The sequence below is a fragment of the Numenius arquata genome, chromosome 18 (genome assembly GCF_964106895.1).
Source record: "Numenius arquata chromosome 18, bNumArq3.hap1.1, whole genome shotgun sequence".
Taxonomy (NCBI): Eukaryota; Metazoa; Chordata; class Aves; order Charadriiformes; family Scolopacidae; genus Numenius; species Numenius arquata.
The window spans coordinates 11,758,720-11,778,134 of record NC_133593.1 but is presented as its reverse complement, the minus strand read 5'-3'; positions in this window follow the sequence as shown (position 1 = coordinate 11,778,134).

Sequence of the window (19,415 nt, the reverse complement as noted above, 5' to 3'; positions counted from 1 at the left end):
TCCTCGAGATGGGGTGGCAAGAACCCAGCCTTCGCTGTAAAACAAAGGGGACACATTAAAAACCACCCCTTTTGGCCCTTTTGTGCCTCGGGGAAAATGGTACGTGGTAAGGTGGTAGCAAGACACGGGCTGTGGTGCCGTCCCAGCAGGGTCTGCCGCTACAGCCCGTTTCGGCAACACCTTCCAGTCCCATCTTTGCCAAAAGATGAGTCACGTTTTATCTGTACTAAGGGACTAAATCTGTGATAACCGGGCTCCCTCAAAACGGAGGGGTTCAGAGGACGGAAGAGAACCATGGTGACCCCTCAATATTGCAATTAAAAGACTTTTTATAGCTGCTGTTGCGGGGATGTACCGGTGAGGTGGTGATGGGGTATACTGGTGAGTGGTGGTGGTGATGTGGGGGTGTACTGGTGAGTGGTGGTGGTGACTGGTGAGGTGGTGGTGATGGGGTCTACTGGTGAGATGGTGGTGTGGGGGTCTACTGGTGAGGTGGTGCTGATAAACTGCAGAGTCCTCAAATGGGATCAGAAATGTTTCTTTTGTTGCTTAATTGCCTGACCAGCAGCAGTTCCCGTTCCCGCCCCAGTGAGTTAGAGAGAGGTTGTCTCCAGGCTCTTTTGAGACAGGTTGTGACATCGTTGGTGTCTGTTTGACCATGGAACTACAAGGCAACACGTAAAACAAAGAGTATGCGAAAGGTTATATGGCTGCGCTGCGGGATGTGTGTAGGATGGTGACGTGTGCTCTTGGTTTCATCTTCCCTAATGAGGGGCAGGAAAACCCTTGGGAGTTTCCTGCTCTTTGGTGTTTCTTTCTAAATGTGTGCAGCTCAGCACCTAAATCCAGCAAGATCTGGTTTATGACAAAATTTTGAATTTACTGTTAAAGTTAATGGAGTTGTCCATAAATGACTTGGAGAAAGAGACCCTGAAGCCACCTCATTCTCTGCTTGATTTTGCATTAACATCTGTGTATTCCCCTGTCTCCTTCCTTTTCCTCTTTCGTTCTCTGTTTGCGTATTGAAGTTCTGCTCCTCTTCTGGACCAGGTGACTCTCCCTTGCTCTCTCGTTGGACTTGAGAAAAGCACAGGGCAGGATAATTAACCGCAGATAGTAACTATGATTTCATTCCAAAGCAGTGGCCGAGCTGGAGCTGCACTGACGTAGCTGTATGGATTAGCTGTTCGGCCGTAGAAACTTCCAGAAGTTACCCTTATGTAAGCAAGGCCAGCAAAGCCTTTTTAAAGTCACGTAGTGCGACAATGTCAAAGAAAGGAGCAGGAAGAAGTTTGGAATACTTTTGATGACCCAAACTCTAGCAGGGATTAACGCTGGTTTGTATAAACTCTCTCAGCACCTCGTAGCACTAATTCGACACAGTTCTTCTTCGCAGCGTCATCCTGTTCCTGCTCTGTCAGTCCTCTACCACCCGCAGATGGAAAAGCCCTGAGCAGTTATCTTCACTTAATCCCTCAACAACTTCTTATAACGAGGCAGATTTGCAGCCAGGGAATATTGTGAAACACTGGTTTGGAGTTACTCATGGGTTGTGAATGTCTGAGCCAGCCCAGCTCAGAGCTGGGATAACTCCGTGAGATCTCTCCCGAGGGTCGGAGCCTCGCACGGAGCCAGGACAAGGCTGGGTCGTGTTTGCTTACCTTGGGGGCTGCTACAGCCAGGGAGAGATAGCACTGCAGTTACACAGCTTCTAGGAGTGTTACCACGTTGCTGGATTTCTTGCTGTTTGTTTGTTTGTTTTTTTTTAAGAAGCAAAGTATTTGGCAATTTATTATTTCTTTAAGTCTCTGTACTTTTGCAAGTACTGCTCCGATAGTTGGTGTTTCTTCCCTGGTGTGCTTTCTGCTCATTAATGTAATAAATTTGAGGGCTGGAAGAGACGATTAACTCATTTAGTCTGGTCTTTGTCTAACAGAGGAATATAATTTAATCTAATTTAACACACCTTCTAACACTGAGGATTTCCAGCAGTTACACTGTTGTTCAGCCTTCACAACACTGGAGCCCAGATGCCGATGTTTGAACTTCCCCGTCCACATTTTGGGTGTTATGGAGGCAAATTGTGATATGTAAGTTCCCAGGTTTTTGGAAGCTCGTTAGAAATTGTTTGGTGTCGCAGGGTGTCCTGGAGACATCTCCTTTCATGCCTGGCTGGAAGGGCTGATGCCTGGTGTCTGGAGCCAGAGTAGGAGAGGTGGAAAGCTGGGTGCTGTCTGCGCGTTACCAACTCGGCCATTGTGGGCGGTAAAACGTACCTCTCTAAAATTCAGTCAAAACTTGAGGAGACAAAGAATCCACACTTTCCCTTCTCGGCGCCCTTGCCATGTTTATTTCCCTTGCAAGTGAAGCAAAGTGGATGATTTTTGGGATGGTTTCTGCTGCGCTGCGCTGGTGAGGCATGGCTGTGGAATGGAGGGTGGCACGGGGCTACATACCCCAGAGGGTCACATGCCACGAGGGCCCGCGGGGCTGCGCGGGTGACTCAGGGCTGATTTATGTGTTTTTCCATTATCTTCCTTTATGGATGCAGCTGCCAAGCCTGCACAGCGCTGGTCAGCTGGGAAGCTAATAAACTCCCTGCCATCTTTCTCCATCAAGACTTTACACACTGCCATAAGCTTCCACAAATGAAAGGACTTTTGTTGTCTGCCTGTCTTGGAAATACTTTCCAAGTTCCAAGTTGCGGAGCTTTTCCCCCGGCTGCTGGAGCACCAGGATCTGCTTGTTCCATATCTTTGTATTCTGACCCGGCAAATCTAGTTATACCCAGTTCATTTGGTTTTCTTCTCTGATTTTTTTTTTTTTTTTTAACTGATTTATGAGTTTATGTTTCTTAATCAGCTTTGTTGAAGTCTTTTTGACTCAGTCAGTCATTAGGCTGGACTAGGAAGCCACCTGAACTTAGTATGTATCCCAAATGAGGGACTGAGCTGCTTTTATGGAAATTGGTTTTGGTGCTGTTTTCTCTTTGTAATATCACCTGGGGTTTGTGAAACGAGCCAAGGCATTTGCCTCCTCCATTTCCCGTCTTCTGGCTACTTGCGAGGCTCCCAGTCCTGTGCTCACTGTGCTTCCCTTCCATTGCTAGAGCTTCCTTCTGGGAGGCTTCCACCACCCAAAGGCTGCTCATTCTGCTTTCTGGTACAGATCACCCATGAATTTAGATTATGGTTTCTGCCCAAGTTCCCCATTCAGCTTGCGCAAGCCATCCTGGCAAGGTTATTGTGCCTAGGGGCCACCGAGGCTGCCTGTTTCTGTTAGCTGTGGTTGGTTGGGTTGTCCAGACAGGCCTCTGGAAGTCATATCAGCACAGTAAGTGTAAAATGCATTCCAAAGTACTATAAAAGCCCATGGTGCTTTTTCAGGCCCACGAGTTACATCCTCCCTCTTCACATTTTATAAAGCATTCCTGCCAGGTGACAGGTAAGGCCACAATTAAGGCCAGTCACACCAGACCCAAGGTGCAATAGTGCATGCATCTTGATGGTCTGGCTGTCATTAAAAATTACGCTATTTATAGTCTACGCTGTTAATAATTCACAAGCTCCTGTTTGTTTTGAGTAGCCTCCTTGGGACGGAGAAAGTTCAGTGTGAGTCTATGGTGGCGGAAGAGAAGGTGAAAGGAAAAAGCCGAATGGAAGGAAGAAAGAGAGGGCAAATAGGGTTGAAGAGAAGAAGGGGTTGCAGTGGAGAGACTGGGGAGCAGCAGGGAGGTTGTGTTGGCCAGAGAAAAGAAAGCACCATCAGAGCCCCAGTGTACGAGACCTTGTGTACTAGGCTTTGCAATTTCATCTACTGGAACTATTTTTTTAAAACACTTTAGCCCTCTTTGTCCCTCTGGATCTCTCCCTGCCCCCCTTACTATAGCACGTCCTCGCCGAGAAACGCTGCTGGGACTGGCACAGTTTCAGCCGTTACTTCATTTCGTGTACGTGTTGTTATTTGCCTGGTGACTACAAGCAATACTGGCAGAGCCCAGCAGCTTGGTGCGGGTCTTCTGGCCCTGACTAAATAGAGAAGACAAACAATGGTTGGGAGGGGAAGCGGGGAGACGGGGCCGCTTTCTCAGGGTCATGGTGGAGCAGCCAGGAGCATGATCTTCTGATTTTCCCACAGGCACCTCATGCATTGGAAGAAACTGCCTCCCTTCTGGAATTCTGAGCTGCCATTTCTCTGTCCCCTTCTCCCCCATTGCTCTGTAGCTTATTCACCATTGCTTATTGTGAAAAATAGAATTAGTTTTCTGCAGATGGTCATAAATTGATGCATGCCTGGTACCCGAGGGGTTAATCTGTACAGGTCTGCTAAAAGAGTGTGCTGTGGAAAAGTTGCACAGATGGAATATCAGAGATAGACTACAGTCTTTTTTTTCTCTGCATTCTTTTGGTCTCTTTGGGATTTTATAATTTTTGGACCACATCTTTGGGTATAATAAATGGAGCAGATGGCTTAGTGTGTGGGGTGAATTCAGCGTTTTCGTGATGAGTAGCTGCACTGGAATAAGGGAGACGGAGGTTTGGGTTTATTCTTTTTAGGTTCAAAACCATTCCTTCTTTGTAAGCCAGCCATGGGTGCCGTGTCAGGGAGCCGCTTTCAGAAACATCTGTGCTAAATTTACCCGCTGAAGTTACAAGAGCTGTTATCTCAGATGGCTGAAGGTCGTGCCGAGAGTTTTGAACTTGAACCGTCCTAAACAAGGAGGGTAGGAAAGGGTCCCTGTGTTACAGAGAAAGCAAGATCAGCCTCGCTTGACTTCACTGTATCTGTGCCCTGATATATGTCAGCATAACCTCAAACACAGCTATTTCACTTCCTTAAAAAATCCTTTCTAAAACATACTAGTTTTCTGTGTTCTCTCCAGCCTGTGTTTTCTCTGAGCTCAGCTGCCAATGAATTCAGTCTGCTGGACAGCCCAGGCTCCTTGCGGAAGGAGCGCGATGCCCGGCAGGCGCAGGCACCCGTCTGCAGTGTTTCCCCAGGATTCAAAATGACAGTTTTTTCCACTGTGCAGTGAGAAATGTTACTGAGCTGTTTTGTGTTCCTTTGGCTCCAATTCCCTCACCCTGCCCCATAATTATATCTGATTATTTACAGTGGTGCGAAACACCCATCTCTCATTATAACCAGGGTTAAAATCGTTCTAATTGGCTCATTAAAATCAGAGAGGATACGAGGCCTCGTGGCCAAAGCATGGGATGTAGAATCAAAAGCGTTAGCTTCTCCTCTTAACTTTGCTACCTGCTTCCTGGGTGAATTTGGACACGTCTTAAACCAAACTTAAATACAACCAGCTCAGTTCAGGGGTGGTGACATCATGCTCTGAGACAGAGATCTAAGTCTTACCAGAACTGCAAAATATTGCAATTGAATACTGAATTATTTTGTGGATCAGTTTCTTTTCTACACTGTAGATTTAGACACCTCCTACATCCAATCAAAATGTATGAGGGAATAATATAAATGAAGGCAGAGGTATTAAACATCGGAAAATCGGGCCTGGTGACATACTGGTATTTGTGCAGGGTGAGGACAGGGACAGTGCTCTGCAGCAGTCACTACTATGTGCTGTCTGACATTTGAATGCAGAGACACTCCTCGACACAAATTCCTGCCAGTGTTTGGTGGGGTTTGAGCAAAGGTCCAGTCCTGTTGGATGCAAATTCAAAGCTTCAGCACAGGCCTCTCCTCTCCGGCCACCTCCTCCTGCCACCAAACAGCCCAGGAGCTGCTGGAGACACGGGGGCTCATTCTTGTTTGGCTGCAGAGGGCTACACTTCAGTCCCCTCCATTTTTTTGTTCGTTTTGCAAACTTGTCCCTCTTCATTCCCCAAAATGCCAGATTCCTAATTTGACTTTCATCTTCAGGGCAGCAGGGTCTGGCTGATGGAACAGCTCAGCACTGCCAGATGAGACAGACCCACCTTGCAAGAACATTCATTTCCCTGCGATATAGAGGAGGAGGATCTCTCCAGCGGAGTCTGGTCTGCAACAAGCCCTGTCTGCCAGATTGAAAATAACCTTTCTTGGGCTGCTTATTCTTCCGTCCTGCTTTTCGTTCGTTGCTCCTGATAAGTACAGCACAGTCAAATGTTCCTGCTGGAGGGGGGAAGCTGGGGCAGAGGCTCCAGGCGTGTGGGCAAGGCAAGGCGGCTTCAGCATGAAGTCCTGGAGGGATAACACCCCAGGGCATTTGGGGGGCACAACCGGGAGAGCTGGGCGTCCCCGTGGGGAGCAAGTGCCGAGGGGATGTGTCCTCTCCTCTGCCCAATGCGACCGTGCATTGGCCAAAAAGGGCTGGGATCGGGAAGCTGATGTGAGACCAGAGGAATGTCAAAGCAGTCACGTAACAAGTAAAAATAAGGGCTTTGTCCTGGCCAGCTCTGAGGGTACAGATAACAAGATAGCGGGGAATATTCTGAATTGTTCCAGACCCTACACTTCTGTGTAAATATGAAATAGCCTTCCTTCCTTTTTTGATGTTTTTTTAAAATACCTGATCCAAGGCAGAAACGTGCAGTGATTTATGCCAGTGTAGGGTGTAGTCAGTAATAAACTGCTGGACATGTTTACAATTGGAAGAGTATTTTTTGCTTTTTATGAAATCTGTGTTTTGGCATTGGACTAGCAGGATCGTGCAAACAGAGGGAAAATCAATTGCACGAAGGGCGTCACTGCACGTTCCAATAAATTGTCTATAAATTCAATTTATAGAGAAGCAAGTTAAGTTTAATAGGAAAAAGGAAAGGGTTAGACTACATACATCCTGCAAAGCAGCTCAATAAAATAATAAAAGAGCAGAAGAAGTCAGCTCGTTGGGGAATGACAGGGTCGTGTCTGACGGTGTCTGCCTGGGAACAGCGGAGGCCGCATTCCTGCTGCGGCGGTTGGGAAAGAGCAGGTTGCTGACAGATAACGCGTGTTTGCTTTGCTCACAGACCAGAGACGGGCCCGAGCTGGTGGGGAAACGAGCCTGAAAATATTTGGGTGGTTTGTATCCCGGCCTGTTGCTACAGGGAACATGTTCACAGGGCTACAGAAAAGGTGAAGAATTTGAGAGAAATGTAGGTTCTTTGAAGCTGGAGGTTGGACAAGATAATTTCTTAAGATTTCTTCTTGTCCCCATTTTCGGTGGGTTATTAAAATGTTGGAAATAGGTGTAAGAGTGAGGGGAGAAGATGGGAACTCGCTTATTTGCAGTGCAGCCTCTTAACGTTACACTGGGAATGCGGGTCTGCGTTTGCCCAGCGTATACAGAGTAAGCGGCGTAAAGGAGTCTGACGGTAAATACTAGGATATGATCTTGAATAAATACTAGTGTAAAGACAGATATTAAGGCAAAAAAAAGTAATGCCCTAAACCCAAAATTCTTTATTAGGAAACAGGTACAGCTCTCACTGCTTTTGGGAACATTCCCACAGACACATCGGCAGCTACGGGGGCAGATCGTCTCCAGGCAGGCACAGGCAGAATAAAATACAGGTGGGGTTAGTGGAGGTAATTACTGACATTTCAGTAAATGTGAGTATTCTGGGTTATATCACTGACTCAGAACTTACATTAGTAATAGACACAATCTTGAATCAAAGCATGATGGAGGAAGAAGAAGGAAAAACAGGAAAGGAGAACAGGAATTGGTTGAGATTAGAAAAGCAAGATTTTGTATAAAATCTGGCAGTGATTTGGGAGAGTTTGTTACCAGACAGGACCCTGGTATCTAACTGTAACTTCTTTTGTAAGAGAGAGTTACTCATTGTCACAGCAGCAGGAGTGTCCAGCAGAGCAATTGCTCCATGTCTTTGCAGTCCGACAAGAAAACCATAAGGAAAGGTATATTGAAGAACTGGGGTAACGTTCAAAAGCTGAAGAGAAAAGAAGGAAGGAGATATAAGCAGCAAAGATTTCAAGCAAATGAGCTAAGGCCCATTAATGACCAGCATTAGAAACAGTGTTTAGAAAAGATTTATTTAGTTCCTTTCATAGGACTGGGTTAACAGAGCTTCCTTCTCACAGTATGTTTTATCCTTTCTTGCAAACGTTGTGTTCTGCAGGCTGTCTGAGGAGCTCCTGGCCCAGGAGAAGTCAGTATAAGGTAATACCCCTTCTAGAGACACATGGTAATAGAGTTTTAAGAAAAGCTAGCCATGTTGAGCCTTCCAGGAATGTCATCTTCAGTCCTTCCTTCCCCCAGATTCCTGTTCCCTTTATCCAAATGTCTGTAATGTGGCAGTTCAGCGGTGTCACTTGGCAGCGTAGCTACATCTCTGCGAATCCGAGTGCTCCTCTGCAGCCAGTTCTCTATGATTGTAAGTAAAACGCTCTGGGAAGTAGCCCTGGTTCAGACAGTCATACTGCAAGCAGAGCTGTAATCATGTAAAAGTACCTTATTGTGAGCACAGCCCGTTCGTGTAAATTAAAGGAATAAGATACAGCAATGCAAACGCAGCAACCCCGTCAACTGCTCCTCACTGCAGGCTTTGTTTCATTCGATCTGTTTCTGAGCAGACCTGGATACGGAGGCGCCGGAGCTGTGACGGGTGTAATTTACCCCCTGGATCACTTTTTTCTCCACCGCAGCGTGACGCCTGGCTCCGTGACCAGCCAGGCAGGGCCACACCAGGCAGCCACAGAGCTTTTAAGGGGAGGACCTGCTCCCTGCATTAATGTAATTGCAGGTTATTTGTGAGATTCCTCCCGTGTCTTACTTCCTGAAGGCCTGGCACAGAAATCCGGTTTTGTAATCTGAGAACTAACGAGTGGCTGGATGTAATTATGTGCTCCATTATTCCAGCAGCCTCTGCAGCACGAAAAGTAAGAGCTCAGTGTTGCCGTTAGTGCTGAAAACACACAAGTTGGTACGTAAGAGCTCTCTTGCACAAGGGGTGTAGTGAGCACTATGTACACAAGTATGCATTCAGGTTTAACTAGGGTCTATTTTGTGCTGTTTATAAATGCTTCCCGAAAGAGACTGATGAGATTTCTAGTTACATGCTCATTATATCTCTCTTAAAGCCACAGATGGTACAGAAAATGTACAATAAATAAGCCTTGGCAATAGCAATAGGTTCCCCACTAAAGCAAAGCAGGATTTGGGGGGAGCGTAATTTACTTTTTTGTCAGATGTCCTTTTGATGACATCAAGAGGGGGAATGAGAGGTACGTGCTCAGCCCCACAGAGGGATGGATGGGCTGCAGGACGTGTCATTGTGGCTGAACATTTTGTCTCAGCAGCTTCACGCTGCCTCTTCGGTGCTGGGGATGCTCTGGTCACTGCAGCCTGGAACGGGAAGAGGCTGCTGGTAAAGAAAGACATGAAGAAGAGGGAGTATTCTTGCAAGACCTGAAATTTAAGCCTAAATCCAGACATGAACAGGAAGTACATATTCTAGTTCAATAACACACTGTATTCTACACATTGTAGAATTTGGGCTATAAATGCTGCTTTTCAGTCAGACATCCTGTGCTATGATGGTAGTAATGCTTTGTACTCCTGCAAACAGAAAATGGTTCTATGAAAGGTGTAAAGCTCACAATGGCTGTGTCTGCTGATTGTTATTCGCATTGTTTTATAGATGGATACACAAATTCAGACTGAAGACTGGTGTATGCTGCTGCTTGGCTGTGACAGCAGCCAGGGCTTGGGTGAGCCGTCGGTCCCACAGCTGGTGTGGCAGCGTCGATGCAGGACCTGCTGCCGTGGCATCAGCTGACGGAGCCTTGTCAGGCCACGTCACACAGGTGTAAGCACCCTGTGCCACCAAACACCGCTTACAGCGCGATTAGAAGGCTGATAGCAGTGTTTGTAGGAACGCATGAGGCAGCGTTGTCAATTAATACAGCAGTATCGGGGTAGAGCTGAATGATGTAGTGCCTTCCATTGCTATAGTAGTAAATAAAAAATGGGTAAAGTCACTTTTTGTTGCTACAGTGCCCAAATTAGAAGCTACTAATTAGTGTTTATCCTCACTGAGGCTGCTAAGCTCCAAGCCTACAACCTTCTAGAAACAATTCAGCTGTTCCCTGAGGATCTGGTGAGGAGACAGTTTTCCAGCAGGAAAGGCTCTGATCTGGGAGCCAGGAGATGACACTGTGCTTGTGGCTGTTACCGCCTTGCTTCCTGGCCACCGAGTGGGTCACACCGGCTTGCCGTGCTTCTGTTTGCCCTCTCGGCTTCCGCCTCTTTCATCTTTTAAGGTCGCAAGTAAGGGATTTCTTTCTAATCTGTATTCGTAGAGAGCCTAATAGAAAGGGAGGGAGGTTTCTGTGGGAGTCCTCGCAAGCTGCTGCAGTGCAAACAGCACGGGCTCTAGTGCAGAGCTGCGTTGCTCAGCCCCGGCACAGGGTGACAAAGCCGCCACGTGGAGGTTGGCAGAGTTACTCACGCTCCATTTGTGTCTGTGCAGCTTCTAATCTTTAAACTGCAATTAGAATGTCTTCCCTGCTAGTGTGATAAAGCCTTCTGTCTCACAAAACAGCTCCATCGATGCCCTTTTGGTCTGTATTTGAAGGTTGTACTACCATGACTCTGTCAAGAAAGGGTGTAATATTTTTAAAAAAACTTAGATCAATGTGCCAGTGAAAGTTCTGATAGAGGTACAGCTCTACAACTGTAGGAGTGCACAGGACTGCATAATATTTTGCTTTTCAGAATAGAAATAGACTTTTATAGCTGTGTAACTATTTCTGTCTATGGAAGGGAAAGATGAACTGACCAATTCTGCCAGTCTAACAGAGGAAAATATTTAAGTGTAATTCCATTACAGGATTAAGCTGGGGGAGGCTCATGTGCTTCACAGGTGTAACCTTGTCTTTTCCTTTCTTTTCTTACTGAGCCTGGAAGTATTTTTCCCTGTTGCCCTCTCTCTCCTTTCTTTTGGAGCTGGCTTTTCCTGTCATACTACGTACTCTCGAAAGCGCTTGGCATTTTTCCCTGCCCTTTGCGGTTTTGGAATGCTTTATTCCTGTTTCTCAATCCCTGCTACAACTGCAAGTAAGGCAGAGGTGATGTTTTTGTTTCACTGCTGCTTTTAAGTCACATGATGATATTTAGGAAATCCGTGGACCTGCAGTACTGCAAGATTACACCCATGAAAAACGCAAAATGGGTTAATGAGTGCCCAGATCCTTAAACAGTCAGGTTCAAGTTTAGGGCAACAATAGCTACTGGTGCCCAGCAGTTTGATTCTCCAACATTTTTGTTGCCCATGTAGCCAGATAATTAAAGAAAAAAAAATAAAAAAAAGGAGTGGGCCTATGTTTGGATACCAGCCAAGAATTCACCAGGAAGGTTCCAATGTAAACATGGTGTTCACCGGAGGGCTGTGGCTCTGGAGTCCTTCACCCTGCCAGGTAGGCTCTTCCTTCAAGGATTAAAAATAGTTTGATGTCCCCCCTTCTCAGAAACAAGAAACTCCCCTCAACGCGTCCAACAAATTCTTACTACTATCCTTTTTCCTTATGGCTTCAGCGATGCAGAAGGAAAGGTGGTGGGAAGTGATACCGTGGGCCACGGCGCTGCTTCCCAGAGCTCATGTAAGACTTTACTAGGAGGCAGCAGCGGGCAGTTAATCATTACTTTAGGCTGAGGTCTTGACTTTAGTGCCAGTCAGGTCATGATTTGCCATTGATAAAAGCATTGCGCAGTGCCAGATACAGTGATGCTTCTAAGACAGTAGCAAAAATAGAACCCCTGGTTGCTTGGCAAGTACCTGTAAATTTAGCAAATTATCTTTCTATCTATCCATCCATCTGTCTATTGCCCACGTAAAGGATGAGCCTCAGGTCTAATTAATTTTCATGGGGTTAAAATTTACCTTCCTATGTTTCTCCTTAGGGATTTTCCCAAATCCGTAGTAGTACTGTTACTTTTCTGTCCTAGGTAAGCTTCATTCTCAATTTCCAGCTCCATTTAACAGCAGCTCTAAGACGCTGTGCCTGAGGACTCCGTGCTGTTCAGCGTTATTTGGAAGCGCAGGGCAGTGCTACACACCAGCCATTCAAACCACCTGAGCTCTATTTCAAATAAGCTTTTTTTAAAATTTTATTTTAGAAACTCTTGTGTGGGCTTAAGCAGCAGTTGAAATTAAATAGGGCAGCATAAGCTAATAGCATGACTCATGGGAAGGAAATAGAGCAGCAGTTGGTAAAAACTGTTCAGTAACAGAGAGTCTTTATATTCATAAATTCATACAGGCTAACACGAGGCTTACATAAAGGTTATTTAAGAACAGAAAACTAAATTCCGGTCTCGAGATTCTCCCCGTTCTTAAAGACTTGTCTTTCCACCAGATGCTTTCCCTCTTCAGTCCCTCTTGTACACCTGATCGCTTAAAAGGAAAGAGGAGGGAAAAAAATAGCAATCTTTGGTGAACAGGCTGGTCGAGTGGCATTTCTGCGTGCTGCACAAGTGTCTGTGTTTAAGTTAAAATAACAGTACAGATACACCAGCGGTGAATTTGTGCGGATCCTTGCTAACCCATTGACTCACCCCTGTAGAAGTGAATCATGTTTCTGATCCCAGCCGTTCCGTGGCTACGAATTGAGCAGGGGTGCGGTGTGGGTGCTACGGTGTCAGCAGAGCTTAGACCTTGGGCACCCCAACGAAAGACATCATACTTTATCGATTCAGTGCTGATGCTACTGAATACAAATCCCGGCTCCCAGGCTGTGTGACTGTAATCTAAAATCAGCTGATCTGACTGCGAAATAATTCCACTGAAGTTAAGGGAAATTACATGGGGCTTTATATAGTGTCAAGGGGAAAAAAGTGTCAGGCCCAGTCTTTTACCGTGTCCCTGAGCAAGCTGAGACTGGTTTTAATTTCACAGTTCCTCTGAGTGATGGGCATTCATCCCTGACTTGCTGGGTAGGTTTGTCTGGGTGTGAGTAGACACAGAGGATCACGAGGCACTAGAAAGCTTTAGGAAGACAAGCACTCCAGCACACATAATAAGATTTTACTGAGAATGCTGCCTGGTGAAGTAGCTCTCATCCCAGTGACACTCCAGACCTCCAGTTCGCTTTCCGTGACTAGAACTCCACGCTTTCTGTGAGATCACACAGAAAAGAAGCCAGAAAATACCAGTCAATACTAAAGTCACGAGGTCTATCTGGTCTTCCTCTCCTGTGAAATCTCTCCTCTTTTTGACCCCTGTTGTATGATAAATGAGTAAGGAAACAGAATTTCAGGAAGCGATAACCTTGAATTATCCTTTGGGGCAATGTGATAATCCAGGCCGAGCTGATTAGTCATCCAGAACAATTAAAATATTGCATTATAATATTTAAGTAACTTAACCTCTGCGAATGACTAATGTCTGGGGAAGGCATGGCTTGCTAGGGGAAGCAAAGAGCAGATACACAAAATGATCTCCTTCCCTGAGGTTTTTAGAACATAAACACGTACACTGGCAGAGATTGTGATCAAACAAACTCCAGCTAGGATTTGACACAGAGCTTGTTTATCCCTCTAAGGCGAAATAGCAGACACCAATTTAATACGTCTTTATCCATTTCCAGCGCATGGCATGAGCCTCAGTTTCAGAAAATATTCTGTTCCATTTGAGCTCCTGTGACATCTTGATAATGGACTATTTCTTTGTGTCAGTCCAAGTATCAGGGATTAAACTCCTGGTGTTTGCATCCAAATGAGATTTCTACCGGAACAGAAATATTTGCATTTAGAAATTGATTGCGTGAAACAATGTGCTACAATTGTAATTATCCTTTGCTGATTAGACTTTCTGGGATAAAAGTTTCCACGTGAATATTTTGTATAGAATCTCTAATTTCTCTAAAATATAATCCATCATTCTGTGAGTACTATTAATCTAGTCAGATCATTTGCTTGCTCTGCTCATATTTAACAGATCCTGTTGCAGACAGGGAGGAACTGGGAAGTCGAGAACACAAAAGAAAAATCCACGGCTTAATCTTTCAGAAGAAGTTTCTTCCCATTTTGAAATCTATCCAGCACACATCAGGTAAGTCAATAAGATACATGTCATGGAAAGAATACAAAACCACCGGTCATTTATCAAAGGAAAATAAATCCGGATTATTTTCCTCTCCTCTAATTAGTTCGAATTTGCGGGATTTCGGTGGCCTCTAATGCCCTCTAATGGACAAAGCTGCTGGAGCAAAGTCCTCCTGGGGACCGGGCAGGGGGGTGAAGCCACCGAGTGTCTCAATGGAGAAGGAGCTCCAGGAGGTTCTGCAGCTCTCATTGGGGATCTGCCAGCTCTGGGATTAAACCCATGTTTAAGGCGTTTGTAGCTTAGAGGTATTAAGTCACCACTTACCGAAAACTTGGCAGATTCTTTCCTTCCTCACTTCCTTCCTCATTTAATACCTTTCTTTGTTTAGTTTCACTTAAGAACAGTAGGAAAATATTTTTGATGCTGATCCCAGATTTGGCACATTTCCTCCGGAATGACACCCGATCTGTCAAAACCTGAAACCAACCATGTGCCTTGCGGAGGAATGGCTCTGCAGTGGTGGTGGGTTTCTGCATGAAATTAAAAAGTATCACTGAGCCGCTGCTGGCGTGTTTGACAAATGCTGGTGAAAACGAGGAAGTGGGATGGGAGGAATGAAGAGAAGAAATCAAAGTAGGAAACGAAGACTTTAGTGAGTAGGAGAAAAAAAAAGATAGGTTAATAAATAAATAAATAGAGTTGAAACTAAAAAGAAAAAGGTAACGATGTGGAAGGGAGAAAATCCATATTCTCTGGCAAGAAGCCAAGAGAAGTGTCACCTCCAAGAGCCAGTTCAGGCATAATAAAAAAGAGGCCCAGATCTCCTGAGTAAATTGTAGGTGATATCTAGAAATTAACTGAACCTTAAAGGGTAAAATGTGTCAGAAAGAAAGGAAATGCTTAAGGGCTTCTAGCTTTAAAGGGAATTTCATTAGAAGTTGTTAAATGATGCTCTAATGACACAGGATCAACATCGTCACTCTGGAGGGAAGGACAAAGCCAGTGAGTGGGGAATTGGTGTGGATTTTAGCACAGATGTGGGCAGGTCCTTTCCTCTGTGTGCCTCCACTTTCTCATCTGGTTCCCCGTCCTCTGACTCAGGCAAGAAGCAGAAGTGCCAGAATACCTCCAGGGAAGGGATTCAAGTGGCATTTTCTGTCTTGACTAGAAACATTGGGGTCTGGAAATGTCATGTTCTCACAGAGACAAATTTCCAGCTGGTACTTCCAGTGGCTTGGCTGGTCAGGTTCTAGTAGGTCTAAATCTACGCTGAGAGGGAATAGAGACACAGCCAGGGACTTTCCTCCTCCGTGTGACTCCTACCACTAGTGCCACTTCTGACAGCCACAGCGGGAAATTTTTAGTGAGGAAAAAACCATTGGCATTTACACTAAAGCCTGACAAGACTTTGGGGATGCCTTAAGCTGAAATTTCTTACTTCAGTTTACATACAAGCTTAAGGAAGTGCATTAAGAAGCTCTTGCTAAAATGTCTTAAAAAACCCACCAAAATAATCCAGAAGCATGAGATTGTCAAGAGCTGCTAAATAAATAGTAGCACAACTCAGAAGTTATCTGGAGCTAGGGAATTTGGGATGAGTAGCTTCAAATAATACCTGACTAGCAGTTACACGCTGTCGTGTGTCTGCCTGTTGGAGGACAAAATGTGTGTTTTCATGGATCCAACAGATTTGGTTTAGCACAAAAACGAATAGAAGAGATACTGTGTTTTTTTCTGGGACAGCAGATCACTTCTAGGATGGTGGATCTCAGGGCACGTTGTATTGAGCCTCAGAAGAAGAGGAAACAATTAAAAGGAAGCAGAGAGCAGTGGGAAAGAACGGGCTTGACCAAATATCGGCTGGAATTTTCCAAAGAGTTTGGGGGAAACACTATGAGAATTTCCAACATCACAGTTCAGCCTCTGAAGTTCCCCCCCCCCGCTCTAAACTGGGAATACTACAGCAAGTCATGTTTGCTTTCAGGGAACAGATTTGCTTTGGGAAAAACACTCTGAGAAACAGGAAGAAGCACTGTTTGTTTTGTTTAGTAAATTTTGAAGGGAAGAAACAGCCTGTCTTTTTCTACCTAAGTCCAGAGTTCCCAAGATGCTTCTCTCTCGGCTAATCTCATCACCCCTGATTTCTTTCTGGCTTTTTGAGATGTGTTTTTCGTGAGCATATCAGTAAGGTGAAGCCCTTTCCTGCCCCCTACATGAATTAATATTGTTTAGATTTTGGCAGATTGTAGAGATCCCTATGGAGATTGTGGCTGTATTGCCTTCACTGGATGTTATTCCTGCCTGATTGCTATGGAATGCTTAGAGGTCAAACGTATAAACAGTTGAAAAAGGAGATTTGACAAGTTCATGGAGGAAGGGCCCAGCAGGAGCGGTTGGGCCTCCAGCAATCCCAGGACTGCCGTCTGCTGGGAATTTGGGAGGGATGTGAGCGGAGGGCGAGCTCTGCGTGACTGCCGTGGTCTACGGGCGCTGTCTGTGAGCCATGGGCTGCTGGGGAAACGGAGAATTGGTCTGAGGCACGGCCTCTCATCTGCCACCAGCAGAACGAGCCGGCTCGACTCAAGCCAGCGAGGAAGGTGAGGATGAGATGGAGCTGGGTGATCATGGCTGGAGGAGGGAGTGTTCCTGCAGTCCCTCCCAGGGGCAGGTGCTGGTCCAGGACCGGGAGTGATCCCATCTCCAGCCCAGAGAGCGTACCTCTGCGGCATAAGGCCTCACTCCGTACTGTTTTAGGCCGGTTTTAAGGCTGAGGTTTCGAACTGCGAGGTCCCTTCCAGACAGAGCTGGGCCAGGCGCAGGTGGTACCATTCCCAGCTCTTGGTCACTGCCAAATGCTCCGGCTCCTCCTCTGCCAGCCCAAGGACTGCGGGACTCAACGGGAGATGGGATGAGCCCTAACCCTCAGGGCTCTGCTTAATCAGAAGGTAATAAACAGTTCTAGGTAAGATCTTGGCTCCACTGAGTCCATTGGGTGTTTTGTGTTTGTTTCTCCTTTCATTCTCTGTGACAAAGCCTTTTCTGTCAGCCCAAACAGCCTCTGGGTGTGCAGTGGGGTGGCCCCGGCTGATCTCAAGGAGCTGGTGCCATCCCCGTGGTCCCATATGGGGAGAACACCGCGGGAACTGCAGCTCCTGGAGAACGGAACCCATCCTCCTCCTGCTTTCCAGAGTCCAAAGTAACCGTTTACCTGTTCAGGGGCATGTTGGGGAGAGCAACAAATGCCTATAAAATGGTGTGGGGACGCAAACCCCTCTTTTGCTGGGCCTTTCTTTGTGCTCAGACGTACAACGACCATTAGAAACGGCTCCAGGGACTGGCTTCGCTCGCCACCAAGCCCAGTCAAGACTTTGATAATTAAGCAAATATATCCACATATCACGTAGGCTTGATTGGGATACGGGTATATATCACCAACACATTAGAAGTCGTCTCTAGAACATGAGACAACATTTAGTCTTAAAAATCTTTTTGAAACATATAAATGCTGCCCACTGTAATGCGCTGTAACGCAAAGGAATCGATAGCCTTTGCACCACAGCTCGTTCATTGTGCACAGCAAATGCAGGATACAAAGCTCAGGGCACTTAACAGCCCCACGTTTATACCCCATTGGTATAAATCAGAATGCTGCTTGCATTTCCTGAAAGATACGACCACAACTTGCACAGACACAATAATGCTATTTATTCTTCAACCAATGAATTGGTTTTTTTTTCTTAAATAAAATATTTGCAATCGATTTGCATGTTTTTATAAAACATCTGCCTCTTCAAATATTTGCTACGAACCAAGCTCCTGAGTTTGTTGCTAGAATACAAAGGAATTGTTCATACTGTAAATCTGAATTACAGGAATTTAATTGTTTGTTATTTACAGGGAAAGAATATATACCTCAGACTGCATTTTGTGTCGCTGTTACTGGTAATGGCGTAACAGCAAGAGTCTCCGAGTCAAACCAGAGCCCCTGCTGGGTGGAGTAACCCAACGAAAATTCATTTTATTCTCCAGTTCTTCAATGTACATTTGTCGATTTTAAATCCTGTGCTCAGGAGGTCTTACCTCAGGTTGCATCTGTGTTTATACGGTCAGAATTTTAACTCGACTCTAGCATGAAAGGACGTTATTTTGTGCTTCTGCCTCCCCAGAAGGAAAACAAATTAACATTCCCAAGAAGGAAACTGGAAGTGGATGTTTATTTGTCTTGTTATCCGCGTATCCTACTTTTCTGAGTCACGGAGAGTAAACAATTGGCTGGGGAAGGATTTTTCTGTGCTACATTTCATATTTTTAGTTACTGCTGGAGTTCTGCGGGGAAGCCTTGAGATGTAACGGAAGCTGTTAAATGGAAATAAACTAATTTATTAAACAATAACTTTTTTTTTTTTTTTTTTTTTAAGGTAAAATGGCGCTATAGATTCCGGTCTAATACCCAGACCGTAGACAATCTGTGTCAAGCACCGTGGCTTTGCAATGGCCACTGCAATTTGAATAAAGTCAGCGTCTGCCAACTGTCTCGTCCTTGTGCCAAGAGCCGTACATCAGCACGGAAACCACCACCCAAGGCTCAGCCCGAGCGCACGCCCCGGGTTCAGAGAGGGGAGACGCTCCCTTGCCATCTGAGGCCAAAGGACAGAAACTCACGTCTACAGTAACTAATTGAATAAATAATTCCAAGGCAGACTTTTAAAACAACCTTCTGTTTTCAAGGGTAGTTTATGCTATTTCGGTACTTTTTAACCTGGGAGGGTTTTTGCCTCCTCCTTTCCCCCATCCCCGCAGGGTGACCAGCGGCGAACACCGACACAGGCGGGGCCGGAGGGGAACGGAACGGAACGGCACCGACCCGGCCCCGGCCGCCCTGATCCCCCTGCGGGAGGCGATGAACCGCCCGGCCAGGCCCCTTTTGGCTTTACCCCCGGGGCAGCCGGCAGCTCCTCTGCCCCCGTCGGGAACCGGAGGGTGGGCCGCAGGTTGCGGCTCCGGCCGGCTCCTGCCACCGGCGGTGCGGGTCAGGGCCGGGGCGGCGCCGAAGCCCGGGGGAAGGGCCTGCGCGGCCGAAGGCGCCCGCCGGGGCGGAGCAGAGCGGTGCCGGGCCCACGGGGAGCGGAAGGGACGGGGCCGCCCCGACACCGGGCACCGGCGGGGCCGCCGCGGCCCTCACGGAGCCCCGCCCCCGGCGGACGGCGCATGCGCCACCCCCACACCGGCCCCTCCGCGGCGCAGGCGCGCGCGGGGTGCGCAGGCGCGGAGCGGCCCCCGCCCCGCCGCCGCGCAGGCGCAGCGCGTCCCCGCCGCCGCGCAGGCGCCGCCCCGCCGCCGCCCGTCTCTCGGCGCTCCCCCTGGCGCGGCGGCCGCGGCGCTGCGGCTCGCGCGGGCGGGGGCGGCTGCGCTCCCGCTTCC